Genomic DNA, 20,826 nt, shown 5'->3' with positions numbered 1-20,826 from the left:
GATTGAATTACTGGCCCCTGTGGATTCGTTACTTCAGGGTCAAATGATCTCTGTTTTCATAAATCACCCAGACAGGTGTTTGCCTTTTAGTCAAGAAAATAGCTTAAAAAAAATTAGTGTGTTCGTTAACCTACCTATACATGTCTTAGAAGAAAATATAACGTTTCTGAGCTTGGAGAGACTTTCACTTTTTTATTTTATGCTTTTGGATTTGACTATATATTAGAAATGTTTATTATGACCCTGAATCTATGCAGTCAGGTTGGTGAAGGAGAGTTACCCACTGGCGTCAGAACCATGCTTCCACTAGTTAAAGAACATAAACGGGTGTGATGATGGTTCTAATGACCCTGCGCACGTCCACGCCTGTGAACGGGAGCAGCGGCACTTTTGGGACACTGCATGCTCTGTTGACTCATGTTCACTGCAGGTCATTACTTGGGGGTCAATGCAGAGCCGGATTTAGACCTCATGGGGCCCTAGGCAAGATACTGGTTTGGGGCCCCCTCCCTTAACAAATCCATAGCACTATAGTTTTTTAGCATAACATATACCCCTTTTCAGGGGCTGGCTGGCAGACTTTAGCCCAGGGAGGCAAGCATATAGCACTGGCTCATAAGTAGCGGCCCATTTTTAAAGGGTGGGCTCACTGCCAGCTCTGGGGACCGCTGGACCCTAGGCAGTTGCCTAGTGGTAAATCCAGCCCTGGGTCAATGGAGTGGAACACATATAGTAATATTAAACTTTGTCTTTTACATTAATCACATGCCAATATATATATATATATATATATATATATATATATATATATATATATATATATATATATATATATTTTACATACTACCGTGCAGTAGTTTGGGACCAGAGAGAAGAATTGATTATTTTTATCAGGCAACCATTACATTGATTCAAAAATGTAATTAAACCTTGACTAATGTTGCAATTGATTGTTACTTATGTAAAATTTATGTACACGCACACTATGGGGCATATTCAATTGTTGGCGTTACAGCCTAAAGTAACGTGCCTCGTGCACTATTACCGTCATTACGGTAATAGTGCGCGTAAATACCGGCATTACAGTACTTTTTTCGCTGGATTTCATTGTATATAGATCCATTGTATATAGATCCATTGTTTATTTTGTGGTGATGACCAGTAATTACCATTACCATTCCTATGGCAATAATTGTGTTTTATTTTTTTGTCTGTTTTGAATTAGTGCCAGTAGTGCAGTTTTTAACTATTTCTTTTGGGGTATTACATTGTTACTTTATAAAATGTAGCTATGCACATTGCCCAATGATAGTGAATTATGGTTGAAGTGTTTCATATAATTGGCTTATCTGCCTCTGTTGGGCCTTGTTATATGCACAAGCTCGTTCTTATATCAGTATAGCCCCACTACACCCCAGTCTATAAATAAGCCTAATCTTGCCTGGTGCTGTGTCTTGATCCTGAGAGTTGGCACAATGACTATGATGATATATGTACCACAGGTATGACACTCTGTGGTTTACATGTAATTCCCACCAACAAGTAATATAACTAATGACTCAGGCCCCTAACATGCAACTATCTATATTTATATCTTTATACGTTTTAATTCTTTCAGACAGAGTGATATCTAAAACCGTGCCCCTGTATGAAATGCTGTTGTTTTGAAATTTGCTGGGCAGGAAACACAAACGATACTGGTCGGGGTTTGTGGCACTTGTGTAGGATGTGTCTGGGGTGTGGCTGACTTTGGGGGAATTGACATAGATTGAGTAGTGACAGATGCTGGTATTATTCAATTGATGCAGTTGTGTTTTGTAATCTAACAACGTATTTCTAAACCTGAACACAGTATCGTTCAATTTTTATACCTACAAAATAAAAATGTTAGTTTTGTGTACAAATTGCTGAAAGTCAGGTTTAGACTTTTTGTGTATTTTAATACGCTGTTCCGTCATTCCTAAATATTTTGGAAGAGCCACCCATCTTAATGATTTGTCTTTTTTTCTAAAGCAACCTATCCTTGAAACATTATATTATTTTGGCATTCATCTGGTATAGGTCTGGTTGGGCTTTGGTTTTCTAAAGTGTAGTGTCACTTTTATTTTTAGCTTATTTATTGTTCTGAGGCCTCTGCTCCAATTAAAACAACTTCATAGTGTATCTTTAAAATATGTTAATATGCTTACTTTGTACAGTTCATCAAGTAGCTTATACCTTCACCTTTATTATACTTAGGAACGCAGTGTTTGTTTGCCTATATAGTCTATCTCTTCTGTATACATCATAGCCACGACAGGTGATTGGTGATGAGAGCTACATGTTAAAAATTTAACCGTGTGTCTAGATTATGTTTTGGAGGGGTTGCGACTGAATCACTAAAGACTTTAATAACTTCCATTGTGATTCTATATAGTTTCCAAAATACAGTATATTACATGACTGTTAAGTCGAGGAAAATTGCATTTTGCATTGAATTTTTATTATTTGTAATATATCTATCTAGCTATCTACAGTTTAAATCAGCTCTGCGCCCTACTTCCCACATAATCATCTTCTCACAACTGCAATACGATAAACATTTGTGTGAATACAGTGGGAAATTACAACTTGGTGCCAAGTAGTATCATCACATGTGGGACAGGGTTGTTTAGTAGATATACTGAATACCATCTCTGTTCAGCTGCTGGACTCAGCCAGTCATTAAGGCAGGCATACTGAGCACATTGTTGTGCGTTTGTTTTAAACTGCACGTAACTCTGCTCTGCATACTCCCAAAGTCGACAAGGAACGGATCTCAGGATACGTGTGGTGTGGGCTATGGCCAGCACGGTGGCTTAGTGGTTAGCACCTCTGCCTCACAGCACTAGGGTCATGAGTTCAATTCCCGACCTTGGCCTTATCTGTGTGGAGTTTGTATGTTCTCCCTGTGTTTGTGTGGGTTTCCTCCTGGTGCTCCAGTTTCCTCCCAAATTCCAAAAAACATACTAGTAGGTTATTTGGCTGCTATCAAATTCACCCTAGTCTGTGTGTGTGTGTGTGTGTGTGTGTGTGTGTGTGTGTGTGTTAGGGAACTTAGACTATAAGCTCCAATGGAGCAGGGATTGATGTGAGTGAGTTCTCTGTACAGCGCTGTGGAATTAGTGGCGCTATATAAATAGACAAGTTAACCCGTGCATGATACTCATGCATTCTAGTCAAATCAAGCTACTTAAGGTGTTAAAAAGGTTCTTGTCATGCATTTGGGCCTAGCCCAGGCCTCCTCAGGGGAAGAGCGTTACTTCCCGATGCAAGCGCCCTTTTTTAACGTGGTTTTGTCCACATGTCACCACCTCATCATTTTTCTCCATCACCTCATCCTTCATCTTCATCACCACATCTTTCATCAAGCTACTTAAGGTGTTAAAAACTCCCCACTGTCACCCCCGGCAACCACCAACCACTCCCAACTGTCACTTCTCCTTCAAGAAATATATAGGTCAGTGTATAACTCTGCCCAGCAGGTGGCGCTGCAGCTTGTTTTTTTTCACACACGCCACTAGGCATTTATATAGTAGATGATGACTATGGGTGTAGGTTTACTCTGCTCTACTAGACCAGACACTACAGGATACGTACAATGGTTATGCGGAATATAAAATCTCAAAAGAGCGCACAGAAAAAAATAAATATTAAAGTTATGTTTTATGTCAATATTAATGTAATTTACATGGAAATTTTTATTTTTCTTGAAAAACATTTATAAGGGTTTACTTAATGTCTACTGTACATAACGGACATTTTTACAGTTGCTTCTGATTGCAGACACGTGTTATAGCATTTATACGATACTAACATAACTAGGACTCAGGACTTTAGACTCAACCTCTAGCTGGAGCAAGAGATACGTCAGAAAACCAGCGTACTTCTGTATGCACCCTTGTTTGACTTGGAAGTGGCTGCACTTGAACGATCTTACTGTACATTGCCCGTTCCTACCCTGAAATCATAGGCTGTAGTAAGTGTCAATTGCGGTTGAAGATGACTTGGATGTAGCTGTGTTCTGTTGAGTATCGTCCGGTTATAGGCATGCATAGAGCGATTTTGCGGACGATACGCACAAAATCGGCAGATACGTTCCTTGATAACTCAGGCCCAATGAGTCAACTGTCATTGACGTTGCCATCTCCTACTTGAGAGTTTCTTCCATTACCCCCTTGGTGACAGCAGCTGCTCCCACGACTTCTGCAAAGGTGGAGAACAAGTGTCCTGGCTCTATGTGCAGCACACTGAATGATGCCCAAGAAAAATACCAGGCACACAGCTACTTCAAGCAGGTAGATAACTACAGTTGTGCCCATCAACACAGGGTCTTCAGCATGGCATGGTTAGTGGGCATTTAAACACTGACTGCTCTTTCAGATTTCTAAATTTCTAAGTCCTCTATTGTTTCATATATTTATCACCTGGCATTTATCCAGGTTTAACTTTCTCTGCAACCTGTAAAGCAGTCAGTATATCGGTGTGTCAACCTCGATGGTCTACACAGGTGTGTATGCTTGATGCACAATTTTAAAAGACAGCTCTTGTAAAAGTTGTGCTGACAGAACATTTTTGTAACCTTTTCTTAAACTAGAAAGTTATGCATGGTCATGGTGAACGTGTCTGATTACAAACACTTTGTTGTGCAGATTATTGTCCTAAACCTTTATTGTTAACATAATGTTAACTTAAAGAACCCCTAAACCTTGACGGTGATTTATGTAAAAAACGCTACTAATTATATATATATTACCGCATTATGAAAAAATGCTTCTATATATATATATATATATATATATATATATATATATATATATATATATATATATATTATGTAATATTATAATTATGATTATCTCTTTCATAATTTTTTAACTTGGGGCTATTGAAAGCTCACCAAGAAAAATATAAACCCTTAAAATCCTCCTTAGTTCAAAGTTCAAATTTCAGATCTCCAAAAATTAGTTTTTAACTCTCCGCTTTAACTGAGACCCTGTCCCGAATCACAGGCAGATTGTGTTCTAAAGAAAGTGCTGGTGCGTAGAATCTGCTCCAGTCTGTGACAAGGACCGTTTTTACCCGATGGTAAACATCGCATTATGTCCAGGACCGATTAGGACGCAAAAGGGGCACCCTTAGATTTACTAGTAATAGTGGTAAAGGCTGTAAAGCACCAACTCTTTTGGCTTCCCTGTATTTTAGAAAGCCAAAACCCTTGTGTAGATTTGGGGAATCAGGACCTTCAAACAAAGGGACATATGAGTGGTGGAGTTTTATGAAATTATGAGATTTGCTAGTTATTGGCCAACTCTATGGTGGTAAACGCCCAATTGGCAGTATTGGCTTCAGTATAGCAGCAATATGACCAGGATTAGAAGTCACTCAACGATTAGATAAATGATTCTTTTGTCCTGGACATTCCTGTGTGCAAATCTAATTAATAAATCTCAATGCAACTGAGATTCAAGTTCTCTCCATTGCCCAGCACCTGGCTTCACTCATACTATCTCCTCGCTTTGTGCTCATTCTCTTCCATATGTATCGTTCATCATATTTGCAATCTACCAGAGAAATGCTGGCTGAAATAACATAATAATAATTTGTAAGTTTTCCCGATCTTCGTTTTCGTGCATCGGAAACATTTTCGTTCTAGTGAAAGTTTTCATACCTCTTCAACATCTTTTCTGGTAATACCTCACATTTCTTCATTTTCCAGACACTGGTATGGGTTAAACTATCATCATTCATTGTTGTTAATTAACTAAATAATGTTTTGTTTTGTTTTTTTTCCAGCCAAACTCAGAATTTCTGACACCATGTAACACTTGATTCATTCGATCGAAAGCTCCTTTTTTTTTTTTTGTAGAATTGCTATGAGTGGGAGATATCTGTGCTTTATAGTAGGTGGTTCATTACTTGTTGACATTTTACTTAATTGCTGATCACTAACATCACCCACATTTTGTGAATTGTGTTATTTTTCACTTGTAGCAAAAATAATTTATTTCCCAGAACGAAGTTTCCTCTGTTCCTGTAATGAAACGTATCTCTGTAAATATTTCAACGTAACTGTAATCAAGTTGTCTTTGACCTCCGCAAAGCTACCTACGCTTATTCTTGTTTTATACTGTACACAACACGATTGGAGATAAGAAATAGACCTCACGTACCAACTCGAAGCTAATTACTGTGCCGTTATGTTAATCTTCTACAGTAGAGTTACCAATGCTTGCGGATCGTTTAATGTGGGGTGCCTTGCCAAGGTAGAAGAGAAACCACCACCTTTAGGAAATAAGGTATAGGAATTACCACGGAATTTCATTCTAATTTAGTGTATTGCTATTATAATCCTCTGCCCTTTATGTATGTCTTTCTATTTGTCCTCAGCAATCTATCTATTAGTGCCACTTCATACATCTTATTCGTCATGGGGGTTATTGTTCAGAAAGTGTATTTATACTATGTATTTTCTATAAAACCGATATAGGATTATCTACCACCTACTATGATATATGTGGTTATTGGAAGTAATTGGAAAGTTCTCGCCCTTACAAAAAGCCAGGACTTCTGTCAGAGTGGTTTCACACAGGGTAAGGAACTCTATGTGCACGGAATGCCAGTTATATCGCACAGTAAAGGGTGCATTGTTCCCTATAATACAGGAGGAGTCATTTTTGACAAGGAAATAAAACATTTGAGGTTTTCTATTTAATGTATTATTACATTACCCATTATCTTTTTATTTTTTTCTTAATAAAAGAAAGGAAAGTGGTCACATAGCTGTTTTTATGCGACATATTTCTGTCTATGACATGTTGCTTGCAGATACTAGAGAGACTGGGGTGGGATCCGGTGCAGTCTTGGATCTACAGTGGGCAGTTTAATCTCTGGCTGGAGTTATTTAAATGGAGGTAGAGAAGAATCGAAGCAGAGAAGCCATCAATATTATTCAACCACAGTGTATAAACAACTGGCGATTAAATTCTGTGTTCTAAAATGGACAGTATAGTGAAATATATAGTTACAAAGATAAGATCTTTTCACAGTTGCTGACACAAGTATACGCACCAGACGTGTATTATACGTTGGACAATGCACACCTACTGTAAATTTATAAGGATTTTTAGAAGTCTCTCAGAACTTTAATGACAATATAAGAGCACAGTACTTTTATATAGACACAAGCTCTCTTATACAGGCCATGGAAATATGTGGTGACCTTTAATGTCCATTGTACATTAATCCTTAAAAAAAACAAGATTACCTAATGAGCACAGAGGTGATGACATCGGAACTATGCAAATATTAACCAGGGCCATACAAATGATCATATTATAATACACAAGTGACTCCAATATAGTATAATAATCTGTTTTAATATAGGATATGAGATTTACTTATTTGTATTTAATTATAAAGTATATCATGTCCATTTCTACAATTGGAACTTTATTGCAAGCATCGTTATCAAACAACCTCAATATATAAATTAAAATTTTAATTTGGGCTATTTACTTTTGAATTCAGGGATATTTATAAATATATGTTTATTATAAATGATTTATTATGTAAGTGGCATATTAGTGGGAGAATGAAGGTCTATGTCACCATCCAATATTAAATTTACATTTTTTTTCTCTCTGTATTTTGGGCTTATACGTTGTCATTGATATCAAAAATAATAAAACTTTTTAGTAATGTACTTTGTTATTTACACTTATGAACATGCTTTTTTTTGTAAGAAAAAAGGTTCCGGAACTCACATCAAGTAGTCAATCACTGTACACACACCCACACACGTCAGTTGTGTAACGAAACATAACGGTCGCCTACCGCAGTAAGCTCTCAGCGCGCGACCACACGACCAATCGCAAGCTGAGCAGCGCCACAAGCCGCGCAGCGCCATCACATCCAGCGCGGATGTAGTACGCATGCATAGGACTCTACACACGAGCAGCCCGCATGCACCGTTTTAATGGTTTTGCCGCTGACCTGCTAAGCTCGACAGGGCGATTCAAGTCCACGTGGACCAAACATCAAATGATCAAAAGTTACTTTTAAAACTTGGAAAATCCCTCGAAAAAAGTTGCCGGAACTCCGTTCCGGTGAGTTCTATGGACAAAAAAACAACTGCTTATGAGAGAGGAGATTCTACACTCTCATTTATAAAAACAAACAATAAAGTGTCTGTCATGTGACTTAGTTCATCTTCTATTTAACTTCAAAGACAAAGGCTGATATTATGCATGATATATGTATTTTTTTGTTCTTTTGCATTTCTATCTTGTACTATAAAGGTTTCAGAAGCAATGACTAAAAACACAACATTGCATTTCACACGCAATGAAATATATCTGTATTAGTCATTTTGCTTTGGAGAAGAAAAAAAAAAAAAGTGAAAAAACAAACAAAACAAAACAAAAAAGAGACTTCTAATAATTGTGTCCCAGGAACCACAGAACCCGATAAGTCCTTGAAACGTTCAGTAAAGTCTGCATTTTAAGACGATAATCGGCTGCTTTGGAAGGTCCCCATCTGGAGGATAGAGTTCTTTACTGAAAGATGTTTTGCCTTTTTTTTTTTTTTTTTTTTTCAGATAGATCTCGCATTTCATCATCTGTTGAAGTGCCTATGAAAAGTCACTGACTCCGAATCCATCTGCTGTTATTATTTTCCACTGATAATTGGCTTGAACAATGAGATGTCTGTGTCTGGAGCCTTTGAAACTGTATACCCTGTTTATTTTCTGGAGGTCTTGTTCTCCTCCCACCTCTCCTTTTTTATTTTTTTGTATTTTGTTGCCTCATAGATTTTTTTTTTCCCGTTCTCAAGCTGTTGGCTGTTGTGTATTATCATGACAGCAACTTTGTATCCTTGTTTGATTATGAAATGGTTTTCTTTATATCGTAAGGATTCTATTTAGAACTCTATCTCTTGCTTCTGCGTCTACGCCTAGAAGGAAAATTCCGCTCCTGCGGAGATTAATTGTGGCTTTGTTATTTTTAACAGAACCGCAGGACGCGCACACAAAGGTGTAATCTGACGAGCGCAGTCATACGCCAGCAAACCACGGTCGGAAACATTAAACAGTAAATAACTTTTGGTATACAAGACCATCAGTATTGCATTATCGATGCGGTATATTTATTATTGGAAAATGAAACTGCATTTGCAGCTGCCTTTGGATTCTGAATGTAGCGTACATTTTATTGCCACGCTGTTTAAAAAAAAAAAAAAATTGTATTGTGCAAAATAGGGGCCTGATTCATTAAGGATCTTAACTTAAGAAACTTCTTATTTCAGTCTCCTGGACAAAACCATGTTACAATGCAAGGGGTGCAAATTAGTATTCTGTTTTGCACATAAGTTAAATGTTGACTGTTTTCTCATGTAGCACACAAATACTTGATAGCTTATTTGTACACTGAAATTTAAAGTTGATATTTGTGTGCTACATGAAAAAACAGTCGACATTTAACTTATGTGCAAAACAGAATACTAATTTGCACCCCTTGCATTGTAACATGGTTTTGTCCAGGAGACTTAAATAAAAAGTTTCTTAAGTTAAGATCCTTAATGAATCAGGCCCTAGATGTCTACAATACAGACGTATTATCAACTTTTTCTTTAAACACCGGACTGCAACTAATTCTAAAGCAAGAAACTTGCCCAGCTATAATTAAAGTTGCATAGAAGCTTGGTAAGATTTTTTGGGGGAAAATTGTGCCTGCAAATGTTTTGGCTAGCTGTAGTTTTCATAAATGCCCATCTGCATGTTGATCTGTTAGAAGACAGGAGACAAAAACTGCTTAATCAGCACTAAATGTCAAGTTAATCAAACAAAACACAAAATAACCTTCCCATCATAACTAAACTAAAAATGAAATGGTCACAGTCTCTTTTTATTTTTTAGATTCTTTCTTTTTTTCTTTGCACAGAACACATAATGATAGAATGTTGAATCAATTAATTTTGCCAACAAAACCCCACTCGTTTCGCCCAACTGCGTTCCTCGATCGGTGCTGTTTGGCAAACACGTGCGCTTTGGATGAAATCTAGCTGCAATTGAGCCAACTGAGGCACAGGTCACCAAGAGGTTTCTATGTACCCAATTTGAACTTCATAATAGTGACTAGTGTCAATTTTGCAATTGTCCTTTCTATATATTGTATGGCTGCTGACAATGTATATTATTTATTGGTCCATAACTTTAGATGTTGAATGGGTATCCACAGATATATGGTAGCATGAATGGCTTTCATCACTGTTATTTTACATTCAAGAGAAGACAAGATGACTTGCTCGATTTCTTTAGTTTAGTACCCCTACTTCATGTATGTTGTGCTATTTATTGTAATACTACAAAATTTACGCTATAATTTCTATCTTGACATATATATATAATATATGTGTGTGTGTGTATATATATATATGTGTGTGTGTATATATATATATATATATATATATATATATATATATATATGTGTGTATATATATATATATATATATATATATATATATATATATATATATACTTATATATTATACGTATCAATATCCTACATCATCCTAAATATCAACAGAAATATCCAAAATGGTCTAAAGATAATGTAGTCCTGCACTTTCTCCCAAATTAATCAAATCTCAAAAAAATCCCTCTCTAATCATGTGACAGAGTTTATATCAGAGTTATGCTGGCAGCATTTTGCAGTCTGAACCCACCGACCTTAATAGTTTACTAAGCTTAAATTCCCGACACACAGTCAAACACAACAAAAATAAAAACAAATACTAAGAAAGACCTGGTACTGCTGCAATAGCAAGGCCAGCGGAAAATACAATGGGTAACAATAAAATTAAAATAGCATTGTTGATGTGGGCAGTGGGGTCAGACACACCTATTTTGATCCCTTTTTTCAGGTTTTTTTTTTAATTATTTTTAGCAAACAGTCCACTGACTGTCCTGCAAGAAAAAACTTTTGAGAAAAGCAAAAACTTACCCTTTTTCTCTGAGCCTCCATATCTTTTTTTTGCATCAATATTTTTATTCAACTTTTTTCAAAGGTATATGGGGTACAGAAAAAAAGAAAGGGGAAAAGAAATTACAAACAAAGGGAAGCACATAGGGAATCGCAGGGGATATATATCAGTGATATATTCATGCCACCTGAACCATTTTATGATAGGAGCTGATGCAGATGAGGAATAGGGCGTATCTATTGTTTCCATCCCAAAGCTGTACTGTAACTTAGAGATGATTCGGGTAGTGGTAGGGGGGGGGCTTGAGACTTCCAGTTTTGTGCTATTGCTGCTCTAGCAGCTATTAATATGTGGCCCAAGAGGTAGCGATCGTGCTTCGGAATGGAAGTCGGGTAGACATAGAGAAGAGCTAGGGCTGGGTCTGGAGCAACAGGAGTCTTTAGGACAGCTGAGATCAAAGCAAATACCTCGCCCCAGAGTGGCTGAATCATCGGACATGACCAGAAGACATGAAAAATATCGGCTATTTGGGCACATTGGCGCCAAGAGAATTTTGATTGACTTGGCCAGAACCTGTGTAACCGCTCCGGGGTAAGGTACAGCCGGTTGAGAAGTTTGACCTGCATCTCTGTATGATTAATGTACTTAGACATACGGTGGGAAGTTACAAAAATTCTTTCCCATTGTTGCTCAGTGAGCATTAAATTCAAATCCTTTTCCCACTGGGTTTGTGCCGGAGTTTTAGTTGGGGGGATCAGGGAATAAATGTAATGGTACCAAAATGTTATTCCACCTCTCCCACTACTCTTTGTCAGTCTATTTATGACAGACGATGGGAGCGAAGAGCGCCTCCATATCTTGATACTATAGTTGGTGCTTGGATTATGTAGGATGAAGATAAGGATATGAGGGTTTCTATGTTAGTGCTTGTTTTTATTATACTTAATGAAAGTATTTAATCATGAGTTGAGTTTTTGTGAAATACATTTATGGATCTGCTTTTAGTTAATAAAATCACCAAAGTGTTAGGCACCCACAGTATGTAATAATTGAAGAACCACCTCTAAGCCTCCCCATCATGGCTTTGTAGTGGTATAAATGTAAAAACAAGCAGTGCTCCGTCTAGTTTATTAGCATTTGCTTATTTTTACTGGCTAGGGTCTTGCGGATCTCTTCCGTTATACGGATTCCAAGACTGGCGTTAGATCCCTCCTCGACCAATATTATTCTTGTCCCTAAGCACCCCTAAACAGCCCCCCCCCCCCACACACACTTTTTCAGCTCTTGCACTTTACGTAGAAAGACCATGTTACAGATATACCTATCCACAACCTCCAGCCTCCAGCAGACCAGGCATTGAGCTTGTTAACATGATAAGGAACTGGTATGGCTGGCTAGGGCAGAGATTTGCATTAATATAGCCTCGGAAGAAGCAGGTATGATTTTTAAAGGGGCCTTTCAAGGTTGACCGTCCCAGTCAATTTCGCATTGTGTGTGTGTGTGTGTATGCATGTATGTATGTATGTATGTATGTATGTATGTGTGTGTGTGTATGTATATATATGTGTATATATATATGTATATATGTGTGAGTGTATATAAATACACTGAAGCCGAGAGAAGCGGAATATGTGGGCATTGGATATATTTTATTATATATACTATATTATTAATGAACTAAACACTTTGTTGCGTATGATGGTGAAATTGGCAACCCAAGGTGAATAACTCAATATTTTTGGTTGTAACACAAAACCTGCATACGAACAAAATGGTGGGAAACAGAGAACTGTAAATATGTGAACGTGCATTTCACTGCATCTCTGTGGTACAAAATTTTAGCTGCTTTTTGCAGATAGCGATCATCAGGCCTTGTCTATTTTGGCCAAGACCCAAGGATAATTATGCATGTTACATAAACAGAGATCATAAGTAGATGAAAATGGCCAATTTGTTACCCTGATTAATTGTGGTTGTTTACGTAATGTCTAAAAATCTATAGATTATTGTGACCATTGTTCGCAGAGGAGATTGAGTTACATTCCCCCCCCCCCTCAGACTTCATTGTGAGCCTGGGGATTGTGACTGGTTAGTAGCGAGAGGGTCCAATACAGTGATCATGATTAGTCGCTGAGAATATAAAATAATAAAATAAAATATAAAATACAAAATAGTGATGCAATTGCTCAATGAGTTTCTTGAAGAAGAGCAGCACAATTCCTTGGTAAACTCACAGAGCTTGATTCAATCAATGGCACGCAAAACTAACTTTTCTAAAAATGCACGTAAAATGGGCATGCCCTTACTGTATGTTGCCTACGTGCATACACCCCTTGCCTCTCCTGTTTTGGCCATGAAATCGGATGGTGAATTGCATACACTTGCGTTCACTGGCATATAGTCCCTTTTTTGGGCATGCGAAGTGTAGTGTTACACAAAGTACGACATATATCGGCATTTACGTTCCTTAACTAGTCAGGCCCACAGTGTGCATTCAGTGTAGGGTTTATGTTTAGGCTGTTATGACATATTAGGATTGGACCATACTTGCCAACTTTTAAAGCCCGTCCGGAGGTCATGTGCAGGAAGGGGGGGGGGAGGGGTTGGTGGTTGGTGCCATTGCATAACCTTACCCTGTCTTCTATGAGATGCTGAAATTCACAGTATTACATAGCGGGGGCACGGCTTAATGACACCCCGCCTACACCAAGACCCAGGAGGATATCTGCTCTTCCAGGAGTCCAGGAGGATCCTCCCTGAAATTTCGGAACCTCTCGGAAATTTTGGGAGAGTAGGCGAGTATGGATTAGATCATGCAAGAGGTATTTGGCTTGTGTGACGGGAACCAACCAAAGTATTGGAGAAGATATTTCAATGTCATAAATGTAAGAAATGATAGAAACTAAGATCTTGTATATATTCTATATATGATAAAGGAGTCTAGAGCATGTGCGCTTATCCACAGCTGTCCACTGCAAATATTTATTTTGCTGGAGAGAATATATACTTGCTTGGGGTCACTTTCATGGACTGTGTGTCCTTAATGTCACACCATCTCCATGTTTTCTGATTCATAGCCCTATGTATAGCTAAAGTCCCAAACTCCCCTATGTACAATGAAAAATCTAACATTGTTTCCAATGTAGGGGAAAAAATATATAAATAAATAAATAAAATAAAAAAAATTATAAAATACACAGCAAAAATGCTAAATAAAAATATATTTATACAACATGATACACTTGTTGACAATATCAAAATCCTTTTGTATTATATTTATATCACTGTAAAATAAAACAATGAGTTTTGTTAAACTCAGATTTTTTTATTTTTTTTTTATAATATTTATCTTTATTGAAGTTTTTAAGGCAGTTTCAACAGAGATTCACAAGAACAGATAAGTGGGTAACAAAACCACCTCATTAATACAAAATGTCACAATAACACATTCAAATAAATGTTATAATAGAAGAAGAGAGAAAGAGGAAAAGATAGAGACAGGGATAGGTAAGGTAAGGGGGGGGGGGGGGCAATGTTTCCTAGTACAGATTATGTAAATAAACAATTTAAGTCCTAGCAAGGAGAGTAGGTGAGAGAACTGGTTTGTTTAAATGATTAAATTTATCGGAGTCCTGGAACTCGAGCCAAGGGCTCCAAATGGAGTAATATTCAGTAACTTTATCAGCAGATGAAAGTAAAAGCTCATCCATAACTGTATAAAACTCCAATCTCTGGAACCACTCCCGGATGGTTGGGGGGTTAGGAGATCTCCATCGGGTTAGAATCTCTGCTTTCGCAGCCGAAATCAGATAACGTAAAATGTTTTTTTTAAACCTGGAAATTGGAACGTCGATCTTGTTGAGAAGCCAGAAGGCGGGACTATCAGGAACATCATCTCCTAATATTTCAAACTCGGATGTTTTAATGTGTATTATCATTTATGACACTACAATACAATTACAAAGAATTAAAGGATTACACCACTTTTAGTGGTTTTGTTGCTAATTAAATATGCTCCCCGATGTCCAGCATCACGGACGGTCCCCTCTTTATTACCCAAAGCTGAGAGCAGGCTGGCACCGCATCTTCCTGAGCTGTAGGACTAAAGTTTGTCCAAAGTTCTATAGTAGAGCTCTATAGACGTTGTTCCATGGCGTAGTGTTTCTCCAACAGCCCCTAATGACCACTAAGAGTGCATGTCCATATCTCCTAGCTGAAACACATGGCTCTCAGCAGAATGTATACTGTTGTTCCCTTAAGGGACCTCTCCCTTATGCTTTAGCCCTCTTCAACGTAGAAAGAGCAGCAATGTGATGTAGCTCACCAGAGATGAGCTGTAATCAGTCTAATGTAGTCAGACCTGTGGAAGTTATAGGGGTGTTTTTAAGACCCTTCTCATTTTTGAACCAACATCTCTTTTCATTCGCAGTGATAAGAGATGAAGTATCGGAGCTATATAACATTTCTCGTGATCGCAATGGGGAAATATTACACTTTGGAGGTTCTGCCCTGTTTGTATTTACAGTGCACCAGCGACCATAGGTTAACTTAGAGCTGCTAAGCCATCCTCAGATTGTGTTCACTGTCAGAAAACAGCTTCGAAAAGCTACACTTGTTAAAGTGGACAAAACACCGCTCCCATAGAGGACTACGGGGACTGCAGTATTCAGCTTATGTTGCGTATGCACTATTTTTAATAATTCCTCTAGTTTACAATGTCTGTGTGTAGTTTCATTTTACCAGTGAAAATATTCAATGATTGAGTTTGGCAAGAATTAAAATATAAAAAAAGACATTACTTTGATATTTTGCCTATCTTGGCCCAACCCACGCTCAAGAGAACCGTCGCCAGAAATCGGTTTTGCATAAAATCTCTGCCCTTTTTTCCCATAGAACTAAATCACAGACACAACAGTATTTATAGACTTCATGCATCGGCAATATTATATATTAGTATTCTGTAGACATTGTTGTATCCTCAGAATTTTAGTGCAGTAAAAGTCACTTTGAATGTCTTAGTATGTTGTAAACATCAGTAAAATACGGCATCAGGCATTTAACCTTGTACTCTAGTCAGTTATTTCACTCAGTCATTTGTGTACTTGTGTTTGGATCCTCAGTGTTATGCTATGTCCCTGCAAGTTGTGTACTGTAACTAGATATATGAGATAAAGCGCTCCCTTTCGTAAACTATATAGATATAAAAGTCAGCCTGCGACCATATAAAAGCGAGCGGTCTTATACAGGTTATAGAAATTTGAGATGCCCTCTATTAGTGGTAATTTACAGTCGGAGGTGCATTAATCCTTTTAGTATACAGGTTTCCTAATAAACACTGAAGTGATGACATCGTAACTCAGCGATTATAAGCAGTGACATCACAACTCATTGTTTATACAAATATTAGTCTCTAGTGAATGCTAGAGCTGCATTTTCATTCAGTCCACAAAATTGCTGCTTTACTGAGTAAGTAATGGGTACATATTAAGATTATCCCATACCTGCCGACTGTAGTATACGGTAAGTCGTCAAGAGTGACTGACGTGTTTTGCATCATCATTGTCTGCCCCCAGCATGTCATCACGCTATGGTGGGTGGAGTTTTGATGATGTGATTTGTGTAATCACCTTAAGGTGGGCGGAACATGGTGATCATTAAGTTAAGTCATTAAGTTCCACCTACCCCAACTTCATGGCGCCCCCCTCTCAGTCTTCTAGAGTCCTGAATAGTTTATACACCGCTTTGAACACTAGACATATAGTTTGCCCACACACCACTCTACATTAGACCCGATGGGTGTTACTATATTATTATTTGACCCAGGACCCCATCTCATGAATAAACCCGTGACATTCATATTTGTTCCTACCAGGAACAGAATATAAAGTTACATGTGACCATAAAAGTAGAGGAACATTCTGTTTATTACATCTGTATACTGGTGTTTGCATCATGTTCAAATAAACAGTAAATGCATTTTTTTAAATCTTTTCAATATAATTTATCTGTTGGATTTATAAAGACATATATTGATATAAATAGCTCTTTGTACATTCTGTGGCAGTGCCTGTTACAACAGCCCATTTCACGCACCACTGTCTTTCTTGTTGTCTTTCCAGATAAGACCTTTTCATGTTTGGGTGGGCTCTAATGTTATCCCCCTGCCATTGGCACGATTTCACTTCTATGTTGAAAGAACAAGTGCTTTACTTCATTATCAGACATTTATTTAGAGCAGAGGCTAATGAAAAGGAACAAAAGAGAATTTCATTGGACCACTCATGGCTTTCACGCCTTATAAAAATGGAAAGTGGAGGTTTTGCTCATAGCAACCAATCACATTCAAGCTCTCATTTGTCTAGTGCACCCAAGAAAATGATAGCTAGCATCTGATTGGTTGCTATGGGCACTTGTTAGTTTTAGAAAGTGTGATAAATCTATTCCATAGTTTTCACTGTTTCCTTCACACAGAGCAAAGAAAGAGAGAGATTTTTCAGGCTAAAAATAGTCTTAATGTGCTTTGAAATTCAGGGCCTAGCAAAGCCTCTGTCACACCTAAATGGGGGCCAGAATGGAAGGAAACATTGGCCAGAAGATTGGACCTAAAACCCACTGTATGTAAAACGGCAGGTGGCATGGTGGCACAGTGGTTAGCATTGCAGGGGTTCTTGGGTTTTCACTCTCACCCAGGGTACTATCAACATGAGTTTCCTCTGAGTTGTTCAGTTTCCTGCCACAATCCAAAGACATACTGTCAGGTTAATGTGCTTTTGACTAAATTGTCCCCGATTTGTGCTCTTGTGGTCGGGAAATTAGATTGTAAGCTTCTCTATTTGTACAGCTATGCAGGCTATATATATAAATAAAAAAAAGGATAACACGGACAATAATCTTTGCATAACATTGCATGTGACATTTGCACAATTAGTAAATACTAATTTGAACACACTTTGATTGTCTAATACCTTTTAGGAAAGTTGGGGTTTTAATGGGGACCACAAGAAATAATTTCTGCTAAGTGAAATACAATTTAAATGTTTAGTGACATTTTACCCCACCACTGAGATGTCGTGTCGACTCAATTCTGTCTTCTGTTTGGTATGATTATTTTTGAACTCTTTCATCAGCTCAAAGGGGAATTTTGCAAAGCATTGCTTCAAAACCCTTCATTCTGCACACAGGTGTACATATGTTTTTCGCCTGAGCGATCTTTAGGCTCAAGTTAAAACTGGTGATTTTGTAGCAGCGATTTAAATGCTGTCTTCTAGATTGAGCAAATAGTGAAGCCCGTAGTACAAATGAATCATGATTCTTGAAGCCAAATGTCATAGTCCTGCCATATCATATGGTGCTTTGTTTGTGCCTACAGCTATCCCTCTACCATTGATATACAGTGCAAAGAGTGATGTTATATTGCCAAAATAAACTGTGCTACAGGTCGCAGGATTGTGCAATTGGTCTCCATCTCTTCCAGTGTCTTGTAGTCCATATATAGTTTTTGGAAAAATAAATATAATTAACCTATATTTATATTTAATTGACCTATAATTTAGTAGAATTTTTAAATTAAAATATGTTTTTTTGCGATAATGCTCTTTTATAGATTTTTTTTTTAATATGCCTGTTTCTTTTATAACCTGTAGGTGTCGCTGTTGCTATTGCTGTCAGCTCTCAGTGACTAAAACTTTTCACTCACATGTTGCTGTTTTTAGAATATCCCGTTTACCAGATTGTTCGAGTCCCAGTGATCTTGAAAACTGCACACCACAAATATCTGCATGCACAGAATACGAATGGGAAATTAAACTGAAAGGAGGGAATTATAAATATCTGAATACAAGCAGAAAATACTCTGTTAGAAATGTGTTGTGCTTAACACTATAATTATATCATTAGTATTATGTGCAACACTTAGATTAAGATCCCTTTCTAATATTTTCTGGTGATATGTTTTATTCATGCCAGCAGTTGTCACTGTTGCTGCAGCTCCCCACGAAGGTGTTTTAGACAGTGACTAAAAGTCTCTGTAGATAGCAGCATTCGTCAGAGAAGGAGCATCAGGTAATTAAAGAGTAGATTTATCAAACCTTCTAAAAAAGAAAGTGGAGGTGTTGCCCATAGCAACCTGTCAGATTTTAGCTATCATTTATCATCATCATCACAATTTATTTATAACAAATAACAATGGAAAAGCGCTACAAATAAATCCCTCAAACCAATTCTAGAGCGAGCAGCTTATAGGCAGAGGGAATATTGTACCATTTATTTATAAAGCGCCACTGATTCTGCAGCGCTGTACAGAGAACTCATTCACATCAGTATCTGCCCCATTGGAGCTTACAGTCTAAATTCCCTAACACACACACAGACACACACACACCCACAGATACACAGACTAGGGTCAATTTGTTAGCAGCCAATTAACCTACTAGTATGTTTTTGGAGTGTGGGAGGAAACCGGAGCACCCGGTGGAAACCCACGCAAACACGGGGAGAACATACAAACTCCACACAGATAAGGCCATGGCCGGGAATTGAACTCATGACCCCAGCGCTGTGAGGCAGAAGTGCTAACCACTAAGCCACCGTGCTGCCCATTTATCTTGTACATTCTAGAAAACAATAGCTAGAATCTGATTGGTTGCTATGGGTATCACCTCCACTTTTCCTTTTTAAAAGGTTTGATAAATCTACCCCTCACTTTAATCAAAACTACACCAAGGGGTAAATGTATCATACTCCGATTTGTACAAGTCGCCGGAAATCGGCGAGTTGACAGCTAAAATTTAAAGCGGCGCTGCCTTGTAAAGGGGTACATTTACCCCCGGATTTCTTAATTTGATAAACATTTTGCATTGCAACAACAGACTGACATTTCTGCATACTAGTGCAATGCTCAATATATTTATAAACTTTGCCAGATTTTTTTTTTTTTTTAAAGCAAATTAATATTTTGTTTATAATGTTCTATGTATTTTTTTTATATAGATTAGTCATTTAAATGTCATGGATGTACATAACATGGGATAGGTGTAAATAAATATATGTGATTAAAATAATTCTATAATAAAAAAAAAAAAAACTATACTACCAGTACTAATATTTAGGATATGCTGAAGTCGCCTCAACATGCTAGAATGTCATAAGTCATGTCACGTGGCGGCATGTTTTGTTAACATACTTACCAAGTGTGCCTCTTGTGTTTGTTTTTTAACGCAAGAAAAACTTGTTTAACTCATTTTAAACACATCCCAAAAATATTTACCATTTTTCTGCAAGATAGTGTTTGTGTCCTTATAGAACACAGCAGCATTACTGTATATTCTTACTGCTGTGTAGAAGAAGAATTCAAACAAACAAAAAAGAAACAATAAGATATTAAGCAATTGCTTGTAATTCCAGTGGTGTAAGAAGATGGGTAGCATCAATGTATCCAGCTGGTTTTAATTCCCCCTGTTTCTAGACTTCACAGAAGTTGTATCCATAAGAGGAATCCAGCCAGTCATAGCTGTGTGCTGTGTGCTGCACTCTTCACATACTGTCAGGAAGCAGGGCAGGTAGAATCCACAGCAGACACATGAGTTGAACCAGTTAGTCATTTGCGGAGTGTTTGTGTTTATGCAAAAGGGGCCTCTTCCTGCATATTTAATCTAGAGTAAGGCAGTGGCTTTTGTTGTGTTTAGACCTCATGCCTTCAGTTCTTCCGTACACTGACGCTCGTGTGAAAGTTATACAGGGCCAGGATAGTGCTGTTTCCTCCAGTGGATTTTAAGCCTCTGCTTTCTGCATTTTCTTAGTGGGATTATACACCTAGGCGCAGGCAGC

General features: G+C 37.7%; 1 protein-coding gene across 9 annotated transcripts in view; it reads left to right on the top strand.

Annotated features, from left to right (window-relative positions):
* Positions 1–20,826, top strand: part of FOXP1 (forkhead box P1) — a 508,980-nt gene that overhangs the window by 183,627 nt on the left and 304,527 nt on the right. The window contains exon 5 of one of the 9 annotated variants that reach the window (XM_075183441.1): positions 20,799–20,826. This exon is cut by the window's right edge and continues 27 nt beyond it. The exons of 7 other annotated variants lie outside the window; for them this stretch is intronic. The gene's annotated coding sequence lies outside the window, so the exon portion shown is untranslated. Of the gene's footprint in view, positions 1–20,544 lie in introns of those variants that run through there. One more of the 9 variants, XM_075183443.1, reaches the window with a different exon arrangement.

The sequence above is a fragment of the Mixophyes fleayi genome, chromosome 8 (genome assembly GCF_038048845.1).
Source record: "Mixophyes fleayi isolate aMixFle1 chromosome 8, aMixFle1.hap1, whole genome shotgun sequence".
NCBI lineage: Eukaryota > Metazoa > Chordata > Amphibia > Anura > Limnodynastidae > Mixophyes > Mixophyes fleayi.
The sequence above is the reverse complement of the archived record's forward strand: the minus strand, read 5'-3'. Positions and strand labels throughout refer to the sequence as shown.